This window comes from Haliotis rubra, unplaced genomic scaffold (assembly GCF_003918875.1).
Source record: "Haliotis rubra isolate DU_JTF1 unplaced genomic scaffold, ASM391887v1 Scf495, whole genome shotgun sequence".
Taxonomy (NCBI): Eukaryota; Metazoa; Mollusca; class Gastropoda; order Lepetellida; family Haliotidae; genus Haliotis; species Haliotis rubra.
In genome coordinates this window covers 565314-585342 of record NW_025767185.1, presented here as the reverse complement: position 1 = coordinate 585342, position 20029 = coordinate 565314, and the positions used below count along the sequence as shown (strand labels likewise).

Below are 20029 nucleotides of genomic sequence, written 5' to 3'. Positions count from 1 at the left end.
ATTGATATTTTATACTTATCCTGACTCATGCTATTTTGCTTGTCTTCTTCTTCTTGCGAACACAGTGGAACACTTGTATCTCCCAATTGAAGCTCCCTTCAATGTAAAATCACTAATTAGTACTCACCAAGAGTTGCCTCCCTCCTAGCCATTTGCGCGCAGGAACGGGGGCGCCACCTCTTCCCACATGTATCACTCTCTCCTTATATAGCGAGCCCAACACTTGAATTTTCAGGGAAATCCAAAGTGTTATGTGGGGAGGATGGGAGGGCTTACCTCATGAGTCAGGATAAGTATAAAATATCAATTTTATTCAGAAAATTACATATTTTTCCTTATCCTGACTCATGCTATTTTGCTTGTAGAATCCTACGGATACGGAGGTGGGTAAACAGAAAACTTTGGATTTAGATAATTAGTGATTTAATAACTGTAATAACTGTAATAACCCCTATGGGAACTTCATAATGGCACTGAATTGATAAATTCCTGCTGCTAAGTTTACCAGCTGCCATATATGGGTTACTACAATATATATACAATGATAAATATAAATAAACTACTCCTAATGGAGAAGTTAACCAAATATGTACAACGTCAATACTAGGCTTAAGACTAAGATAGACTTACCGGTAAGCTTGATAATTATAATAGCATAAACTTCATAGAGTTGTTAGCTAAAACATACTGTTATGAAATAACAGACATAGTACTGAGCTTAGGACTACAACTGGTCTTAAGCTAAAATATATGATAGCATAACTTCGTGGAGTTATTAGCTATATAGTACTGTTGTGAAATAAGCAGTAAAATTCTCGTAAGATTGACTTATCTTCTCCGAGGGACTGTCAACTGCTGTCTGCGAGGACCATGGGACCGAAATGGTGAATACCTGAGACGTCCTCGGTGGTGATATCTCTCAGATAGTGGTTGGCAAACACCATATCGGATCTCCAGAAGCAGCCCTCCATGATGGTATTCCAAGAGCAATTGCTGTGTAGAGCGAGTGTTGAAGCCAGTGCTCTAATTTCATGTGGATTAGATGCTCTTGGAGGGTCGAGTCCTGCAGCCTTGTAGGCGCGAAGTATGACAGTTCTAATCCATATCGAGATAGTTGTACGTGAGACTTCAGTCTGTGTAGCTGTCGATAGAGGGATGAATAATCGTTTGAGTTTTTGTCGCCTCGGTTTGGATCGTCGTAGTTATATTTTCAGTGCTCTGACTGGGCATAATGATAGGTCCAACGTATCATGAGGTCTGAGAATTGATGAGAGAGCTGGGACGTGGAATAATCTGTCTGGTTGACCTGGCAACTGGTTCTTGGTGATGAAATCCCAGCGTAGTCCCATATGCACGATGTTATGATTGTCATCAAACCGTGTTCTCTCGTAATCTAGTGCGCGTGAATTTCTGACATCCTGGCTGCTGTTAACAGGAACAATGTTTTCTGTGTCAGCAATTCGAATGATGTTGATTCCAGTAGTTCATATGCCTCACTTGTGAGGTGTTGGAGCACTACATTAAGATCCCATGCTGGAGCGCGAAATCTCTGTTTCTGATCCTCCTTTCGGAATGCACGTAGCAAGGCCAGTAACTCGAGGGTCTTTGTCAGCTTGACACCCGTTCTCATAGTTATCACGGAGCTTAAAGCTGCGAGATATGTTGATAATGTTGAGCCTTTTAGACGTTTAGTCTGTCGCAGGTAACATAAGTAATCAGCCACTTGTGGATGTGTAGCATTTCTCGCTGTAAATCCCTTCTTTGCAGCATAATTTTCGAAGCTGTGCCACTTGTCGTCGTACAAGTTGCGTGTGGAGTTGCGTAAAGCAAGCGTGACTGCTTTTGCCGCTCTGGCTGAATAACCAGGCCTTAATACAGTCCATACCTGAAGTTGGAATGCTTCTGGCTTTCCGTGCGCTTGTTTGGTGTGAGGATGTATTAGTAGATTCGAGCGCTTTGGAAGTTGTAGTATTGGCTGTCCGATTTCTTGAATAAGAGTTGGAAACCTCGTTCTCGCTGGCCAGTAGGGCGCGACCAAAATCATTTGGAGGCTCCGAGTTTGCTTGATTTTCTGTAACACTTGTGGGATTAACGCTGGCGGCGGAAACGCGTACGCGTTGAGTCCTTCCCACGATATGCTTAGTGCGTCCGTTGCCCATGCTAGTGGGTCTGGGACTGGTGATACGAATGTTGTCAGCTGATTGTTGAAGTGAGTGGCAAATAGGTCTATTAGTGGAGCTCCTATTTTCTTGATAATTTGTGCAAATATCTCTGTATGGAGCATCCATTCTGTTGGCGATGGTAGGTGTGGCCGAGAGAGAGCGTCTGCTATTACATTCTTTGCTCCTGGAATGTGACATGCTCTGACATGTATGTTGAGATTGTCGATTAGATCGAACAATTGAAAACATAGAGTCAATAGGTTCGGGGACTTGGTTGAGCCTTGTTTGTTCACATAAAACGCCACTGTTGAGTTGTCTGTGTGAATCATCAGATGGGCATTCTTTAGTAAGTTGCTCCAATGTAGTATGGCGTTTACTACTGCTTGCATTTCTAGCAAGTTTATGTGTAGTTTTCTCTCTTGTTGGCTCCATAACCCTGATGCCGTCCTGTTGGCGAGGTGTGCTCCCCAACCTTGGAGCGACGCGTCTACATAGAGATGTGTTTTGAATTCCCGGCTCTATTAAATAGATGCCTTCGCAAACATTCGATCTCTTGGTCCACCATAGTAGGTGAGGTTTGACGTGTTTCAGTAGACTGAATGGTTGAGGGTCGTCGAGATGAGTGTTGATGAGGACCTGTAACGGACGTAACTGTAGTCTGCCTCTGACTGTCATGTCTTGAGCTGACGTGAGTAGACCCAACAGGCTCTGCCATTGTCGTAGTGGTAGCGGAGAGAGTAAGGCTTGAGGGATTGTCTGTTGGATCTTGATCCATCGGTCCTCCGGTACGACGATACGATTCTGTGCCGTGAGAAATCGAATGCCTAGAAATTGCAGATCTTGCGTAGGTTCTAGGTCCGACTTGAGTAGATTTACTAACCATCCTAGCTGTGTTAGTAGCTTGATGATGAAGTTTAACTGTAGTCTGAGACGCTGTGGATCTGGATCCACTTGTATCCCGTCCTCGAGGTAGAACGCACTGCGTAGTCCTAGACGATGTAGGTAAGAGACGATAGGTTTCATCACTCTTGTGAACAACCACGGGGCCGATGAGATTCCAAAAGGTAGTACTTTCCATTGGTAACGCAGCCCGTCTAGTGTAAACCGTAGGTATTTCCTGGAGTCGGGATGTATCGGGATGTGTAGATATGCGTCTTGCAGATCTATGTTGGCCATGTAGTCTCTGGGACGAATTAAGTGCCGTAGTTGTGGTAGATGTATCATGCGAAACGTTGGCGGTTTGCGTAGATAGTCTCTGTTGAACGTGCTCATATTGTAGATGAGACGAAACTTCTCCTTGGAATTTTTCTTGGGCACTAGGAAAACTGGGGAGTAGAAGCCTGGTTCGATGTTTACTTGGTCCAGTACTTCTATTGCCTGCTTGGTTAGGAGCGTTGATACAGCTTCTCTTAACGCGGAGGCGTGGCCTGTAGTTGGATTCGATATCCGTGTTGTAGGATGTTGGAGACATATGGATCCTCTAGGAATCCTCAGTTTTCCCAGTGCAGTTGAAGGCGTCCACCCACTTGTGATGGTTGTACTGGAACGGCTGGGGGTGGAAGACTCCAGTCGTTCCAAACCTGTCCTTCATCGTTTATAGTTGCGGGAGCTTCTGGGTGCCCTGCCTCTTCCAGATCCTCCCCTGTAATTGCCGTACGGGCGACGAAAAGACTCTTTTGCTCCTCTTACATTTGCCATCTTCCTGTCCCGTGCTTTCTGTAGACCGGAGAACTTCGATTTGCCTGAGTACCTCTGCGAAGTTTGCCTGATGACCCTGGCTAGTGTATCCATCGACTTTATCATGAGTACCTCTCTTGAGTCTTTAGAGACTTCCTTAGAGACTTTGTCTATGCTTCCATCGAAGATTGACGGTGATGACCACGGGGCTGTGTAGAGTGATGCGGTGAACTGATCACCTCAATTACAGGAGGCGAGGAGACCTTGACGACGAGCCATAGTTATAGCTGCGGATACTGCTGTCAAGTGATCCGTTAGGAACTGCTGGTCCTTCTTCTGCATGAGGAGGGCCGAGTAAATCATCCTGTCGTCCTCACATGAAGAATCTCTGAACTTCGTGAGGAGAGTTTCGTTGACCGTTCTTGATCTGTTCAGACCAAAGAACATCCTCCTTGACATGGTTTCCATCTGGACTAGCTTGCGGTCGTCTATTCTGTAAGTCTTGGACTTGGCATCGCTGATCATCTTATAGTTATCATCGATATCTTGTGCCTTGTGAAAAGGGTCCATGTTGTGACCTGCAAACTTCTTAGCGTTGAAATGAGGCACATGCGGTGTCTGTGATTTCGTGGCTTTACTAAAGGCTGTATCCAGATTAGATGGTACCGCTGCTATCGGGTCAATCGGAGGTAAGGTGATTGTATCAGCATCATCTTCCTTCATAAGATATGTGTGGGCTGAGTTCTCGTTCTTAGATGGGGAGGATAGTTCCAGGTTATTCACCATCCAGTATCTAATTTCTGCGTCGGAAAATACGATACCATCATCTTCTGACGTCCGGTCGCAGATAAGATGTTGATGTTCCTCCGATGGTGACTGAGGTGGAGTCCTGTATCCATGTACATCTCTGCCGGGTGGCGTCAAAGGAGACCTGTCTGGGGTTTTCCGTGAGGACTTGTAAGATGACCGATGTGGTGATCTGTAAGTGGATCGACGAGGTGATCGATGAGGCGATCGATATGGAGACCGCGAGGAGAACGACGTGGTGAACGGACAGACGAGTGGCGTCTATACGGTGACCTTCGCGGAGACTTCCTTGGTGAACGCTGGTAGCTTCGCGAAGCTCTCAGTGAATCCCTTGATGATCTTGTAGGTGAAGATGACTTGGAGCCTGTAGTAGGATCCCTTCGCGAAGACCTTCGCGAAGCTTCATCTGAGTCCGGTCCTGGAGAGTGATGACTTAACCTTCGTGAAGGCCTTCGTGAAGGTTGAGAGTCTGAGTCGGAGTCATGGGATGAAAGGTTCTTGCTTCGCGAACCTCCTCTCTGGTCATCAAGGTCCAAGGTAGGTGATGTAGTCGTCCTTCGTGAAGCCTTCCGTGAATGCTGAGCATCAGGGTCCTTCGTGGAGGCGGGCTGGGTCGCCCTTCGCGGAGGTGGCTTTTTCGACGCTGATTTCGTAGTAGCTTCGCTGACTGGGGGTCCCTCTGAAGTGATGTCTATGTTGGGATCTTCGCGAAGGCTCAGGGATGGATGCTTCTGTAGACCGTAGCGATCCTCCATCAACTTCATTATGTGGTTCATCAGGTCATCTGGGACAGTCTGCGCTGAAGTAGTTGCTGCCTTCTCTACGATGGTAGCGACGGGACCCTCAGGAAGATTCTCTGACATCAGTGTAGGTGCCTCAGACTGCGTGCTGATCTGCGCTGATGTTATAGCTGCCGACACTGGCCGCTTCTTCCGACGTAAATCAGGTATGATGATCGGTTGATCATCATACAGGCCCAACTCTGCAACGGGAACAATCTCGGCTGAGAAAGTTCTGCTGGACTTCGTTAAATTCCCCTTGGACGTGGATGTAGCCCTGGGGGTGCGGAGTCTGCGTTGTGACGACGTGGAAGCCCTCTAGTCTTTGGCTGCGACGACGGGATGTCCGGGGATGCAGGTCGCTTCTTGGAGATAGCGGACTGTGTCCCACGCCTCTCCTCCGAGGGTAACTCTAGCGGAACACCAGACGGGAGGGGGTCGTCCGACAGCAGCTGACAGGCTAGGGGCTCCGGTGTATTAGCCATGGCTAAAGTCCGTTTACGTGACCTATCTGCTGCGCGTCTCAAGACTCAAAATAAATATTTATCAAAGGCAGAATTGGATAAATTAGTATAATAATTGCAGCGTGAAATAGTAGAGCATGGCGTAGTACAACTAGGGCATATTAAATGCGGGTCAGCAGCAGAAAAACGTAATTTACAAATAGTGCAGATTTTCATCAACGCAATCTACTGAACAAACACGGCGTCCGGTGAATAAAACAGTAGAAACACGAATAAATATCAATGCATTATGTTGAAAGGATACTAGCTACACCTCTATAGAAGCCTATAAGAGGTAAATAACTAAGAATAAACAAAGGATATAATGTGTAGGGAGACACAGGCGCTCTCACATCCTGCTCACTGGGCGAAGAAGGAGAGAGTGATACATGTGGAAGAGGTGGCACCCCCGTTCCCGCGCAAATGGCTAGGAGGGAGGCAACTCTTGGTGAGTACTAATTAGTGATTTTACATTGAAGGGAGCTTCAATTGGGAGATACAAGTGTTCCACTGTGTTCGCAAGAAGAAGAAGACAAGCAAAATAGCATGAGTCAGGATAAGGAAAAATGTACAGATTCACTGACTTACACCCTGTCGCACTTGATACTTTTATTGCTCTAAGTACACTACTTACAGTTGTAGAGAACTGCCATGAGATGCACTGCTTTAGTTACATGGGAACCTTTAGCTTTAGTGGAAGTCAGACTAGTGGATTAGTTATCAGTTCCAACCATGTCGTCCATTCTTATCGGATTGTCTGTTGGAGTTCCATTAATACCTGACTGTCAATCAGCTAACCAGCATACAGCAATACTTGCTCTAATTACCTGAGTCTAACCTCAGATCTGGTGATTAAATAACACATATTCAGGAATATACATTCAAATTTGTTTTATAAAGTCTAATTATATGCTGTGTATTTCTCAATCATAACAAAATTCTTTGGCATTAGTAAACAACAGTTCAGCTCTTAGTAACTTAAATTATTGTCATGAAAGAGGATAACTTAGTTACATCATATTAGTTTTCAAAAAGAGTAATATAGACTAATAGTTAATTGGTTGCCTCAGACACTCCCTCATTTGTTCCAGCATTAAATGGAAAATCTGGCTGTTGAGCTCATAAGTAAAATTTATACCCTCGGGTTTCCGTGGTATTAAGAAATTTACGACTATGAATATGAGCGCTCATATTGCCAAGTCATATAAACATAATATAGTGTTAGACGACATACCTTTGTATCATTTAATGTCAATAAAACACTTTTGTCATTCTGAAGTTCATTGTTGTCCGTATCGGACAACAGGCGGCCATTGTGCACAAACTCTGGTGAAGTCATATGTTTCCGTGGTATTTCCTTCAGATCAAATTACAGGCGCACAGCACATGTCACAATCTCACATGTTGTCAACAGCCAATCCGGGAGTGTCAATGTAGGTTTACAGTAACAACGAAGTTGATAAATTGTAATACAGTAAACGTTTTTGTAGAATTAACACAATAGTCACATTTCTTCAGCATAAATTTCCAGTTCATAAAATATGTAAAGTTGATACGGGATACGTGAAATGAAAAGTGAAAAAACAACTTTAGAGATGACCCTACGTGATATACATAAAATTGCATTAGTTTTTAATAGTAGATGACTGCTATACATAAAATTGCGACGCATAAAATTGTAATGCATGCGTGCCGATCAACTGATGAACGTAAACAATCGATAGGTGGCGCGATTTGGCGAGTGGCTCGTGAGGAATTATGTCATTAGAAAATACCACGGAAACGTAAGTACCACGGAATCATATGACCGCATGGTACTATCAGTTGGGGTCCAATCTTTCATTGTAAGAAATGTTATATTTGGAATTACAATTTCTGAGTAAAGTACAGATTCTAATATTTTATTTTCTTTCCCCCTCAGAGTGAGGCACCTAATTACCAGCACACAAAGTCAGTGATCTTACCCACTCAGCCAGTGTGGTTTCCAAAATATGAAAGATCAACAGTAGGTAGTTGAGATCACATACTTTGTGTAAATCTCTAATCAGCAAATTGGCAGATGCCTTACACTGTGAGTACACGTTCAAATCCTATATGTGTTTCAAACCCAAGATGAACTTGAATCTTTTCTTTTTGAACTAAGTGTAACCTGAAATACATCATTTGTTACTATCATACAGGCACTATGCATTCCTAACGGTTTTATTGTACAAGCAAACTAGGGACTGAGAACCATGATTTTAGGTGGAGGTATTTTCATTACATGTCTACTCATCAGCATAAATATTCCTGAGACCCAGAAGACAGAAAATACTTGTACACTCAAAGGAAACTAGCAATACCAAATATGAAAGGTAACTTGTGAGTAAATATTCAGTGGATAAACAAAACCATTTGGAGCCTTGTTGTGTGAATCTTACATAACTTTACATGTGAATCTTACAAAGCCACTTTAGAATCTTACAAAGGTACTTCAGATAAATCCTTTTGGAATGTGAGTTTCTTCTATTCTTATATATCTTGATATAGTGGGTACCACCTACTTTGGGGGAGAAAAGAAGTAACGTTTGTACATTATCAACGATAATAATCATTTTTACAATGCTACCTTTGTGTCTGCCTATGAACTACTGATAGATCCCAAGCTGGCAGCTGAAAATTCTTTGACTGATCAACCATTAGAAGTTTTGGAACTGTAGAGATCTTGTTCTGAATAGCTGGGGGGAAGACAGAGTTGATGGCTGTGAAACAAGTAGATACAGTGGAACCTTTCAGTTTCCCTTAAATGGGAAGATGATGTAGTAGCTCAGCAGTTGTCTGTGCCAATGCAGTAGTCAGGGAAGAAACACAATGCACCTTGCAATCAAACATTTTCAACTTGCTATCATAGTGGGAAGAAGTGGATATATGGTGAACTGATGTCATTGCTTTGGCAACTCTCTTAGGGTAACCTTCGACTACAAGAGATCTCTGAAGATGCACCAAACATGAAGATGAACGTCTGTGGAGTTGGTCAGAAAGTGGATGGATCAGAAAGTCATCTCTTGGTGGTAGAGACAGAGGGGGTTTTGTTTGTAAGTCTTGTGAAATTTACAAACTTCTCGCTGGCCAAGAGAGTGTGACCAAATTCAGACAAATATTTTTGGTTGACAAGCTTCGTGTGTAGCACTTGCAGGAGGTCTGTTGGAGTGAACACAAAAGCATTTCGAGCCTCACAGGATATCACCAGAGAATCATGATCCCTTGTTAGTGGGTCTGGTATCAGAGATACAAACATCGACAGATAAGTGTTGAATCAAGTCGCAAACAGATCCACTTGGGAGTGCCAATCCTCAGGCAAATGAAGTCTCCATTCAGTTGGTAATGGACAATCTCTATGAGATTGCAATGACAAACTCAACTCCAGGAATGTGTCCGTCTCAGACATTGAGCTGGAGATTGTCGATCAGTTGAAAGAATTGGATAGCAAGACTTGGACACTTTGTTGAACCCGTTCTGTTGATGTCCATGCCTACTGTTGCGTTGTCTGATTGAATCAATCAAAGATTGTCGGAACAGTGGGATACTGCAGGGATTGATCCATGATTGGCCACTCATTGATTGAGAAGTTGAGAGTCCCAACATTTAAAAACGCTTCAAGAAGACTCCATTGCAGATGTTCAACTCTATCAGCCACCACTGAAGATACTCATTGAGAGATGATGGCAGGCAAATCTAGAAACAGACATAGGAACCCTTGAAGCAGTTGTAGCTGCAGTTGTCTCCTGAGAGTATGAATCTGGTCTGACCAAAAAAGACCAACAAGCTCCTGCCACTGTCACATGGACATCGATTATGTGAGTGCCCATGGGACTTGTCTCTGTAGCTTCACCCATCTGTCTGGAGGGCCGAAGATCTTACTCAGTCAAGTGTCAATGAATTGAAGCAGTTGAGCTAGTTGAAGCTCCAAATACTATCGGTAGGGAGGGTCGGACGTCAGGGCAGGCTCTCTTGCAGACTTGCAGACCCTTCCCACTCCTGGAACTTGTCAAAAGAGATGGACCAAGTGATTGAAGCTGAAGGGGAGATATTATTAGTTACGTGGTGTTTTGAAAGGGTGTACGGGACTGTAAGACCCTTGTAAATCAGATGCCCGCCTCAGGAAATACGGATTTTACAAGGGTCTTACAGTCCCGCACACCCTTTCAGAACACCGTGTGATGAATGTATTACCCTTAAGGTCTTTTTCTTTAGCTTATCTCTAACAACAACATACACTTATCAGCAGAATGAGACGGAAAACGTTTCGCCATGATTTTTCCTGAACTGTCATAAAGGGAGATAACTCAGGATTGCTTAGTTTATGATAAAAAATATTGAATTGAGGTTTTGTTAAACGACAAGTGAAATACAGAAACATTTTATTTTTTGGATATATTTATTGACACAAACAAATAAGAAATTATGACAACAATTATATTGCTCTGTTTATACTCATTATTGTGTACGCCAACTCTAAAATTTCGAAGCAATCAGCCGTTTGGCAGCCACATTCCATCTAAGATCAAGGTCATTCGTACCACCCCGTGTAGTGTGTCACATGACAGATTTGCCGTGGTGTACAGTTCATACACCCTGGCAAATCCACCTACATGGTTTGGTATGCTTTGGCTATCAACCAATCAGAATTTGACAAATTTATCTTAAAGGAGAATACGAAACGAAAACAAAACTTTTGATATATTGTATGTAAAGGATATTCTAAAAGTCACCTTCCATGATTAAAATTGAACAAAAAGTTTGTAAAATAGCAATAAAAACTTAACCTACTCGTATTTCAGCCTATTACGGAAACACCCGACAGTTAATGAGCTGAGGGGGTATCACGTGATATAACGTCATATGTGCCTGTTGCTGATGGCTTCCTCTTTGATTTTAGCTCACAACTTAGCCCACCTCTATAAATATATGACCAGTCCTTAAGAATTACTATTTTTAAAATGTGATTTCAGTTCATTTTGTGTCAAATGGGTGACTGCAGAGTGTCTGGGATTTTAAAAAATAATAATTCTGGGGGAAAATAGAAATTATCTGCTACAAAAATTGCACTGCAATTATTTTGTTGAAAAAAATTAGTATCCTAGTTCTCATTAATAATGTATGAAGTCTCCATGGAAGATCCCAGCCTGGTCGAGCAGAGATAATATACGCGACGCAGATAAGTTATTCCCCGAAAACTGGTGAATTATAACATACTAGTCAGGACAATGTATGTTTCCCTCATTTTTGGTTATGGAAATAATTATGGTACTCGATCATAGCCTTAGAATGACATTTTGTGAGCCAATGTGAATACAGAACAACTTTCACGGCACACAGTCCTGACAAATAGTGAGTCTGATGCCGACGTGCATTATTGGACAAAATGGAAAACAATGAAAGCAACAAGTACTTCATGATTTGCCATTGTATTCGGCAATGTTTCGGGTAGACTGCAGCATTTAGGGCTCCAAACCAAAAATGTAATTTTTTAATTAAAATTGATATTTTATACTTATCCTGACTCATGCTTAATTGCTTCTCTCCTTCTTCTTGTGAATGATAGTGGAACACTTGAATCCCCTTTTGAAGCTCAAAAAAGCGGACGTAAAATCACTCACCCAGTGTTATCTCCCTTTAGCTGTTTTGGCGGGAAACTGCGTCACATGACCCCACGTTTTCACTCTCTCCGAATTATGCGCCCAACACCTGGATTTCAGGGAATCCAGAGTGCCATGAGGGGAGGTTGGGAGGGCTTACCTCATGAGTCAGGATAAGTATAAAATATCAATTTTAATAACAAAATTACATATTTTTCCTTATCCTAACTCATGTTTAATTGCTTGTAGAATCCAACGGAACCGGTGGTGGGTCAAGCCACTCTGGATTCCATGCTGATTTACGTCCTGCATACCTCCCTGAGGGAACCTCTTACAGTACTATGCTGATCTTTCCTTCCAGCTTCCTCTGATGAGTTTGGGGGGACCACAACTTGTCAGATTTCTCTGGAACCGCTTCTCCTGACATTGAGTGTGGATTTATACGACTCCATGTCTTGATGCTCGCATCAAATGGAGAAGCGACCCTTCATCATATATGAGTAAGTCCTTACAAGTATAGGGTCTGTCACGAATGCTAGCCTATCCTAGACGTGCGCATGGACTCTAAGCTCTAACTCTTCCGAGCGTTGGCTTTTACAAGTCATGTGATAAAAGGGTGAGATTCATCTCAGAGCCTTTGAGGAACCGTCAATTGTTGTGCTACAACAAGAGGCCCAAACTGGTGAATGCCGAGACATCTTCAGTAGCAATGTCTCTGAGGTAGTAGTTGGCAAACACCGTCTCTGACTTCCAATAGCAGCCCTCCAGTATTGTCGAGATGGAGCAGTTTCCATGTAGAGCGAGTGTCGATGCCAGTGCTCTGACTTCATGAGGATTGGAGGCTCGTGGAGGCTCAAGTCCTGCTGCTTTGTAGGCCCTTAAAGGTCACATGCAACAAAAAAATCAAACATAATTAAAACACTTATTATCACTTATTCATGACATATAATATACATTGCTGGTTATGAAAAAACATATAAACAAAATTATAAGCGTACAATCGCAAATCAAAAGTGCAATATTGTGTATTTGGGTTTACTTCCCAAGAAACGATGCAGCCGGGATACCGAACCCAGGTAGAGCGGGTGGGTGTGCACTCAAGTGTAATTGCTTGTTCATTTGCATTTGCATGGCTCATTGTGTGTGTATATATAGAGATGTTGGGTTTTGTAAATACATGCTCATTTTTTGTGTATAACATTTTGCAATCAACAGACATCATAACATCTCATGTGTACAAGTATCACACCTGCCTGTCTGTGTAATTACATAATGTGACAGAGACCGAACTAGGGCCATAAATCAATGCATTTTGTTTATGGTGTATAGCCTGATTGGTGTTAAGTTCAAATTGCATGTGGTCAGTGATCGCAGCTGTGTATTGAATATGGTCATTAGCAGACAGGCAGGCAGACACATAGGTGTCAATAAAACAGACATTGAGTTTTGTCTGTAACAACGACATATCTATATCACAGTTAGAAATTCTGTCAACGCTAAATAATGACATTGCTTTTCAGTATCGAACTGAGAAAGTGACTCGGTAAGAAGAATGTGTCGTGAAATAGACAAATGAAATTATATAAACAGTTAATCTACTGTCATAACATATAAAAAGCTCGCGCCTGTGAAATATCAACAAAACATTACAAAACATTCACTGAGTATTCACCGGACAACCCGCTTCAAAGCTGAGGGAACCTATTTCACTGTGCACATGCTATGAGCGCAGCCCAGCTGTTGAAACCACTTGAATTGAATTCCCCCAAGCGCTTGGGGAAAATTAGTGAATCGTTTGAACTACGATTTCGCACGGGTTTTTTCATCGCGTTATTTTTCAACTTTAAAAGTTGAATTTGCATTTTTGATGATTTGTTTCGGTAAGTCCATACCGAAAGGTATCAGAATCTGCAAAGTTGTGTTTTACGTTGCATGTGACCTTTAAGATGACGGCTCTCATCCATATTGATATTGTTGTACGTGAGATCTCTGTAGGTGTCTCCGAAGATAGAGGGATGAAAAGGCGTTTGAATTTTCGTCTCCTCGTCTTAGACCTTTGTAGGTAGACTTTCAATGCTCTGACTGGACATAAGGATAGATCCTGAGTATCCTGTGGCCCAAGGACTGATGAGAGTGCTGGGATGTGGAATTGTCTGTCTGGCTGACCGTGCAGTTGGTTCCTTTGCTATGAAATCCCATCTCAATCCCAGATGTATGATGTTGCGATGTGCATCAAATCATATTCGTTCAAAGTCCAGAGCATGTATTTCTGACATCCGAGCTGCTGTTACCAAGGCAACCAGGAACAGAGTTTTATGTGTTAGAAACTCATAGGATGTCCTTTCTAGTGGTTCGTAAGCGTCACTCGTGAGATGCTGTAAGACTACGCTGAGATCCCAAGCAGGCGCTTTAAATTTCTTTTGTTGGTCTTCCAACTCAAAAGATCGTAGTAGTGCCAGTATCTCTGGTACTTTGGTCAGTTTCACACCCGTCTTCATGGTGATAACTGTGCTGAGGGCCGGTAGGTATGTAGAAAGTGTTGAACCTTTTAACCGCCTTGTTTGTCTTAGATGACAAAGGTATTCCACCACTTGAGGATGTGTTGCTTTCATCGCCGTGAAGCCCCTCCTCAATGCATATTTCTCAAAACTCTACCACTTGTCGTCATACAAGCTGCAGGTTGATCTACGTAGAGCTAGTGTGACTGCGTTCGCTGCTCTGGCGGAATATCCTCTTTTCTTCAAGCAAGTTTTGATACATTCCATGCGTGTAGTTGGAATACTGTTGGATTTCCATGTACTTGCTTGGTGTGCGGATGAATTAGTAGGTTCGGCCACTCTGGAAGTTGTAGGGTAGGACTTCCAAGTTCTTGTTCGAGGATGGGAAAGCACACCCTCGCTGGCCAGTAGGGCGCGACCAAAATCAGTTGCAGGTTCTTCGTCTGCTTGATTTTCTGTAACACCTGCGGTATTAGAGATGGAGGTGGAAACGCGTAAGTGTTTAGTCCTACCCAGGAGATGCTTAGAGCATCTGTTGCCCATGCTTGTGGATCCGGAACCCGGAGAGACGAATGTTGGTATTTGTTTGTTGAACCTTGTAGCAAACAGGTCTATCAGCAGAGATCCTATCCTCTGTATGATGCATCTGAATGCTTCTGGATGTAACATCCATTCCGTCGGGGATGGTTGTGTTGGACGAGATAGGGCGTCTGCTATCACATTCTTGGCTCCGGGAATGTGACATGCTTCTCAGTCGACTTTCAGGTTGTCTATTATACTGAACAGATGAAAGCTGAGGTCTAGAAGATTCCTTGACCTTGTTGATCCTTGTTTGTTGATGTAGAACGCCACTGTGGAGTGTCCGTATGGATCATCAGTTGTGCGTTCCTTAGTATGCTGGACCAGTGTAGTAAGGCGTTTATTACTGCTTTCATCTCGAGCATGTTGATGTGCAGACTTTGCAACTGATTCGACCATTTCCCTGCTGCCACCTGTTGTCGAGGTGGGCTCCCCATCCTTGAAGTGATCCATCTACGTAGAGATGAGTGTTGTAGTCCGGCTCTGATAAGTAGGTTCCTCCGCAAACATTCGACTTCCGAGTCCACCATAAGAGATATGGTTTCAGTCCGTCCGGTAGTCCGAATGAGTCCAGACTGTCTAGATGAGCGTTCACAAACACTTGTAGTGGGCGCAGTTGTAGCCTTCCTCTGCGTGTCATGTCTTATGCTGACATGAGAAGACCAAGTAGGCTCTGCCAACTTCGTAGTGGTAATGGAGAGAGTAGTGCTTTAGATATCATTTGTTGTATCTTGAACCAACGCTCCTCTGGGACGACTATGCGATTCTGCGATGTGATTAGCCGTATTCCTAGGAATTGCAGATCCAGTGTGGGTTCTAGTTCCGACTTGAGGAGATTTACTAGCCATCCTAGTTGAGTGAATAGCCTGATTGTGAAGTCTAGCTGCAGTCTGAGTTGACTGGGATCTTGATGAGCTTGAATCCTGTCGTCCAGGTAAAATGCACTGCGTAGACCCCGATGATGTAGATATGTGATGATTGGCTTTGTCACTCGAGTAAACAACCAGGGGGCCGACGATATTCCAAATGGTAGAACCTTCCATTGGAAGTGACGTCCATTGAAGAGGAATCGTAGGTATTTCCTTGAGTCCGGATGTATCAGGATGTGAAGATACGCATCCTGTAGATCTATGCTGGCGAGGTAGTCTAACGGACGTACGAGTTGTCGCAGTTGAGGCAGATGTATCATTCTGAACTTTGCGGGGCTGCGTAGATAATCTTGGTTGAATTTCCTCATGTTGTATATAAGTCGGAACTTTTCCCCGGAATTTTTCTTTGGTACTAAGAAGTTGGGGAGTAAAAACCGGGCGTGACGAGTTCCTGTTTTATTTCTTCGATCGCCTCCTTCTCGAGTAGATTTGTGATGGTGTCGAGTAGGTTTTCCCTCTAGGCCGCTGATGTGGATGCCAGATGTTCCGACATGAACTGATGATCTTTCTTTTGGGTCAGCAATGCCGAGTAGATCATTCTATCTTCTTCAGAGGTCGAGTTTCTAAACTTCACGATGAGGGTTTCATTGATGGCTCTTGACCTGGCTAGACCAAAGAAGGTCTAGTACGTCTAGTTGTGCCAACTTTTTATCCTCCACTTTATAAGTCCTAGCTCGGGAGTTGTAGTAGTTCTCATCTATCTCTGGGGCCTTCATGAAGGGTTCCATGTGGTGAAGAGAGAACTTCTTGATGTTGAATGGTGGGACGCTTTGAGTCTAGAACTTTGCTGCCTTCCTGAAGGCTGTGCTGAGGTTCTCCGGTACATCCGAGGCAGGATCGATGGGTGGAAGAGTAAGTGTATCAAAGTCTTCGCTAGACATCATATACGTGAATGCTTCATTATCCTCTTTAGAAGGTGATGCAAGTTGTAATCCATTTGCCCTCCAAGATTTGATCTCTGTATCGGAAAATATGATTCCCCCATCATCTTCGGATTTAGAGGCTTCTTGTTCTTGAGATGGTTGCCATTGTGTCTCCTTCCTGCTGGGAGATCTGGGTGGAGACCTGCGTGGAGATCTTCATGGAGATCTGTGTGGAGACCTTCGTGGAGACCTGCATGGAGACCTGCACGGAGACCTGCGTGCAGGCAACTGATTCAGATAAGGATCCTCCCTGGAGTCTTGAGACGTATCTCTGTGCCTTCGTGAAGGTGTAGATTCTCTTCTACGGTATGTAGGGTGCCTGAGCGCAGGCTCCTGATGGCTGTCCGTATCTGAGGATGATGATCTGCAATGCTCCGGTGAACGTCTGGTTCTGGTTCTGCTCCTGCGCGAAGGCTCCTGTGGAATATCTATTGCAGATTCATCGTTGTCCATACTGGCAGGCTCTCTCGTGAAGATGTCGTGGAACATCGTTGAGTGTGTGATCCTTCACGTAGGTTTCCTCCTTCACGCAGGCTACTATCTTCAGCGGGATGCGATCTGCAGGCTGCTTGTCCTTCATGCAGGTTCATTATAGATGGGGCCTTCGTCGCAGCTTTGTCCTGCGCAAACCTCCGTTCCATCAGGTCCAACATCTGCTGCGTAAACTGCTGCATGAAGACACCCGGGTTGAAACTCTGCGATGACGGCTGCTGCTGCTGCACTGCGGACAACGCATCTGAGAGTACTGAGGCTTCTCCCAAGGACTGCTGCACTTGTGAAGACCTGCCATCTCTATCTGATGTCTGCGTTGACAGAACGTCTGACTGCGCTGAGATGACTGCTGATGTTACTGTAGATGAAGACCTCACCTTCTTCGTCACTGCTACTTCAGGAATGAGGATGGGTGGCTCGCCATATACGTCTACTTCGTCTGCCGGGATGATCTCTGCAGCAAAGGACCTCGTATTATGCGCTGCCCCATGTGAAGACTTCGCCGGAGTCTTGTCTGCAGACGACTTCTTCTTCTGAGAGGACGATGCCCTAGGTTATAGTTGATGTAGACGACCTCTTCTTGGAGACGGAGCTGCCATCAGTCACAGCGACATGCTCCGTAGAAGCACTCAGTAAACCACTGGAATGGTGAATGTCAGCAGACAGCAACAAACGGTTATCAACGCAATCACTCGGTTTAGACATGACTTGTAATAGCCGTCTAGACCTGTCCTTGGCACGTCTAAGAATGGAATATAAATAATTATTCAATTCAAATTCAGATAAATGCTGACAAAGTTTACAGCGAAAGCTGGAAGAACATGTACAGGTACAATTAGGACATAATAAATGCGGATCAGCAACCTACAACCGGTATCTGCAACGAATGCAAGTTTTCATCAATTGTAAACAAGATGAAAATCATGTCAACAATGTGAATAAACAGATAATTCAGACAAAAATTCAAACCATATGTTGGTATATCAATCCTAAATGCCATATACAGCTAATTTAGTAGTAAAGGCCTAAATATATAAGGATATAACGCCGTATAGGGGACCCAGGCGCTCTCACAACCGTCCTCTAGGGCGAAGAAGGGGAGAGTGAAAACATGTGGGGTCATGTGACGCAGTTTCCTGCCAAAACAGCTAACGGGAGAAAACACTGGGTGAGTGATTTTACGTCCGCTTTTTTGAAGGGAGCTTCAAAAGGGGATTCAAGTGTTCCACTATCATTCACAAAAAGAAGGAGACAAGCAATTAAGCATGAGTCAGGATAAGGAAAAATAGAACGTTATAGCGAAATATCTTCAAGCTTATATGAAATCTCTCACTGATTTTGATAACATATATCTCATGGGTACCAGTCGAACTGCCCCAGCAAATTTGGTCATTCATTCTAATTTGGTCACATTTATCTAAAATGATTAAATATATGCCGTAAATGCATAGTTTTTGTCAACTTTGATATTAGGTTCTTCATATAAAAGTTATTAGGAAGTAATATTTCTGATAAATGTTCCATTAGTAAACTCATAACTATGTATATACTTTTATATGAAGAACATAATATCAAAGTTGACAAAACTATGCATTTATGGCCTATATTTAATCATTTTAAATAAATTGGGGCATTTTGACTACCCCCCTGGGGCAATTTGAACAAAACTCCGGGGCAATTTGACCAATTTGCTGGGGCAATTTGTAGCGGGGGCAATTTGACTGGCAATCTGACTTTGATCTAATTTATGTTAAAATTACCACTGACAGTAAGTTGTAACAGGGAATGATGGAGTATATATGAATCTCGTGGGTACTTCTTCCTTCTTCAGCCCAGCTTTTGGATTTCATACCCCACGTGTGCATGTCTCTTTCATATGCGTCCGACTTGGAATGATCAGAGCATTTCTCATGCCTAAATCTGTCTCTTTACTTGGAAAATGGAAGAAATGGTGGCTCTTTCCATTGTTTGATGATTCCGTGCACCCGCAGGCAACGGAATACACCATCGTACCATTTACAAAAACGACAGAAACAACACGATTTGTATTGCTGTAGCGCTTGTTCTTTGGCAATATGGCGGACACATATGACGTCACGAGCAGAAAGGTCACGTGAGTTCCAGCGGAATATGCATAATGGCCGAAACTCAGATGTTTTCGCGATAAAAACATAATAAACATAGAGATTTTTTCTGGGTTACATCTTCTTTTTATTCTTGAGTACGTTTCAGGGCTTGTTCTGGCCCCATCATCAGGTAAAACTGAACAGTAACTGTTAACTCTGGCCGTGACGTCACAATGCTATGACGACGCAATACATGTGGTGGTCAATAGATAGATGAAGGGGTACACTAATTAATCCCCCACCACCTTGGCTTCTGCCTAATTAACTTACAGTCACTAATTGTCATGGTAATCCCACTCATCTCATTTATGTTATCTTAGCTCATCATCATGCTACTGTAGCTCATCATGTAACTTTCTTTGATGCTTTGTTTTCCCTCCTTTGTTATTGGTATCTCTTTATCTTATTTTGTATATAAACTGGTGTACCCCTTCATTCCCCCATATGCTTGAAAACGGTATAAGAATCTATACCAAAACGTCGCCATTGTCAAAATAAAGAAGTTGATCATCCATAAAATCTTGTCATCCCTATTCCACCACCTTCTAGAATGCCACTCAAACAAATCAATGTAATGATGGCTGACAGACCTTGTACATGAAAACCCCAAGTACAAAAATGATTGATCCGATGCTGAAGAACTCTTCTGAAGTTGAATCTTGTCAACAATCCACATTTGCATGGTGGAAGGATCCACAATCTCAATGCTACCCTCTCTTGTAACCCACGCAGGCATTACAGAGGAATAGGGAGTGGAAAACGTCCCCAAGAAAATGATGTATCAACATGCAAGATTGTGTAACTTTGGAGGCATCTACAAACCTGGAGGGATCGACAAATCTCGAGGATGGACGAAGCTGACGGAGACAGGAGTGACCAACCGTGGTAAGAGATCAACTGAATCCCTCACAACCACTGCTCTAGATGGAATCGACA

The 20029-nt window shown here is 43.3% G+C and overlaps 1 protein-coding gene across 2 annotated transcripts in view; it reads right to left on the bottom strand.

Moving 5' to 3' along the window:
• Window positions 1–20029, bottom strand: part of LOC124291541 (uncharacterized protein CXorf58-like) — an 89126-nt gene that overhangs the window by 53916 nt on the left and 15181 nt on the right. The gene's annotated exons all lie outside the window — the stretch shown is intronic.